The following is a 3,338-nucleotide window of genomic DNA, read 5'->3' as shown; positions in this document are numbered from 1 at the left end:
GTGGGCGGGAACACTGCACGCGGAATGGCCTCTTCGGGTGCCGTAGTCGACGGCATTCTGGGGATTGTAGTTTTCTCTAACGCACTCTCTGCGGGGCTGGCTAGGAAGAAAACTACAATGTCCACACACCCTCAGCCAGGCGTCTGTTTTCCTCGGGCCTGCGAGCGGTGCGGGGGAGGGGCCAGCCGGGAGGCCAGACTACGTCTCCAACGGGGCGCTGGGTTGGACCAGCCGCGCTCTGGGCACCGGTGGGACGAGCTTGGGGCCCCGTGGAAGCCCTCGGGAGGGAGGGACCCTGGGAGCAGGCCCTCCTCCGGGACGCCGCGGAGACCCTGAAGCTTCTTCATAAAAAGAGGAAAGGAGGCTAATAGCGTACAGGGCTGCAGCTGCTTTAGGGAGCCATTTGGCAGTGCCTCACCACGTTAGACGTAAAGTTGCGACATAGCCGGCAATTCCAAAGAAATGAAAACTTGCACACCAGTGTTCTATCTTAGAGGCATTATCCGTAATAGTCCGAAAGTGGAGACAGCCCCAATGTCCGTCAGTGGATGAATGGATCCGACGAATGTGGTATGTATGTGCAAAGGAATGTTATTAGACCATAAAAATGAAGTGGAAAAAAAAAAAAAAAAGACCACGAAGCGCTGATACGTGCTACCGTGTGGATGAGCCTGGACAACGTGCAAAATGAAGAGCCTCATATTGTAGATTCCATTTATAATGGAAGGCCCAGAATAGGTAATTTGAAGAGACCAGTGGTTAGCTAGGGGTTGACGGGGGCTAGGGTTGGGAGCCGCAGGGAGGTGCGGCAGGTGTGGGGAGGCATTGTTAGTGGGCGCCGGTGTGTTTGGTTTTTAAGGTGATGAGAATGTTCAAAAATTAAGGGCATCCCTGGGTGGCGCAGCCGTTTGGCGCCTGCCTTTGGCCCAGGGCGCGATCCTGGACACCCGGGATCGAATCCCACGTCGGGCTCCCGGTGCATGGAGCCTGCTTCTCCCTCTGCCTATGTCTCTGCCCCCCTCTCTCTCTGTGTGACTATCATAAATAAATAAAAATTCAAAAAAAAAATTAAGGGCATCTAGCTGGCTTAGTGGGTGGGGCATGGGACCCCATCTCGAGTTGTGAGTTTGAGCCCCACATTTGGGTTTAGCAATTACTTAAAAATAAAATCTTTTAAAGAAAGAAAATGTTCTAAAAGTGATTGGGCAGCGGCTGCACAACTCTGTGAATATTTCTAAAAACTACTGAATTGTGCGGCGCCTGGCCTGGCTGGCTCAGTCAGTGGATTGTGGGACTCCTGATCGTGGGGTCTCGAGTTCAAACCCTAAGTTGGGGATAGAGCTGACTTTAACAAAACAAGACAACAAAAACCCCTACACTGAATTATACATCTTATTTTATTATTTATTTGTTTTTAGAGAGAGAGAGAGCAAGAGGGGCAGAGGCGGAGAGAGAATCCAAAGCAGACCCTGTGCTGAACACAGAGTCTGACGTTGGGCTGGACCCCACAACCCTGAGATCCTGACCTGACGCAAAACCAGAGTCAGGCATTTGACCAACTGGGCCATCCAGGCATCCCCTGAATAGTAACATTTTAAGTGAGTGAATTTTATAGTATGTGACTTATATCTCAATAAAATCATTAAAAAAATAACTAAGAGTGTCTTTGCATCCTCCTGATTTAATAAAGTCGGTGGCTCTTTGTTAGTTTAGCCTAATTAAACCACGGAAAATTTGATAAAAATTCATTAATGTTCCTTAATGTTATTCTGAAGAACTCACCCAGTCCTTTTCAAAGACTCCTAAAACCCTTCCAAAATTCCATTGGAGTTCCCTGATTTAGCAATAAATATACAGAACACTCACATTTGATTTTAGGATAAACAAGTAACTTTTTAGTATAAGTATGTCCCATACAATATTTAAGACACACTTTTACTAAAAAAAGCATTTGTTGTTTATCTGAAAATCAAATTTAACTGGGTACCTTCTATTTTATCTTTCAACTCCAAGTTGAGGAAGGGCAATAGAGAGAGGCATGCCTTGTTTTACTGTACTTCACTTTATTGTGCTTTTTACAAATGGAAGGTTTGTGGCAACCCTGCCTTGAGCAAGTCTATTAATGCCCTTTTCCCAAATAGCATTTTCTCACTTTGTGTCTCTCTGTCACATTTTAGTAATTCTTACAATATTTCTTTCTTTTTTTTAAGATTTATTTATTTATTTGAGAGAGAGAAAGAAGCAGACCCCCACTGAGCACGGAGCCCAATGCCGCTGCCATGGGCTTGATCTCACAACCGTGAGATCATGACCTGAGCGGAAACCAAGAGTTGGGCGCTTAATCAACTGAGCTCCCCAAGTGTCCCAGTTCTCACAATATTTGAAAATTTTTCATTATTATTATGTTTGTTATGGTGATCTGTGATTAGTGATTATGGCTTGCTGAAAGTTCAGATGATGGTTAGCATTTTTTAGCAATAAAGATTTTTATGTTAAGGTAGGTACACTTTTTCTTTTTAAGGAATAACGCTATTCCACACTTAATAGACTGCAGAACAGTGAAAAAATAACTTTTACATGCACTTGGAAACAAAAAAATTCATTCAGCTTGATTTATTGTAGTGGTCTGAGAACTGAACCCATGATATCTCCGAGTTATGCCCGTAACAGGAAAGTTGAGTCATCTCTGATCTGTATAATGCTTCAGAGGAACTAAAGGAGGTCACTTCCTCCAAATAAAAGCCATGTAGCCAGGTCTTGAGGCTGGTAATGGGTCTGGCATGCTGGGGTTTCAGCAGCTTGGCCCACCCTTAACCCCCAAACTGCATTCCTGGAGGTCTCAGAGACAGCTAGCCACATCCTCTCTGATGATCAGGGGAGCAAAAATCTGTGCTCACTGGAGCTCTCTGCCTCACCTACTACCCCTTTTGTTCTCCACCTCCAGGGGCTGCTTTCCACCCCTAAAGCTTTCTATTGTGCCGCTGGCCTCAGTTTTGCTTCCCTGGCTATGCCCTTGTCACTAAGTCCTCTTTTTTGAGGTGAAACAGTTTTTCCCCTGGGTTAATCCTCTACCACTGTCTATTCCTGCATCCCAGCTGACAAAAGTGTACCCAGTCCTCTGCAATGGCACTTATCCACTCCCATCCTTCTACAGAGGCTTTGTGTGATCTGTTTGCAGACTCAATCACCAGCCCTTCAAGGAGAGATAAGGCCTTTAAAAAAAAAAAAAAAAAGATTTTATTTAGAGCTAAGACCTTTTGAACCATGTAGTGCAAATCTAAAAACATGCAGGAAAGTGTGTATACCAGTTTCAGGAGAATGGTTTTCTCTAGGGAGGG

This window comes from Nyctereutes procyonoides, unplaced genomic scaffold, assembly GCF_905146905.1.
Source record: "Nyctereutes procyonoides isolate TBG_1078 unplaced genomic scaffold, NYPRO_anot_genome, whole genome shotgun sequence".
In the NCBI taxonomy this organism is placed as follows: domain Eukaryota; kingdom Metazoa; phylum Chordata; class Mammalia; order Carnivora; family Canidae; genus Nyctereutes; species Nyctereutes procyonoides.
The sequence above is the reverse complement of the archived record's forward strand: the minus strand, read 5'-3'. Positions refer to the sequence as shown.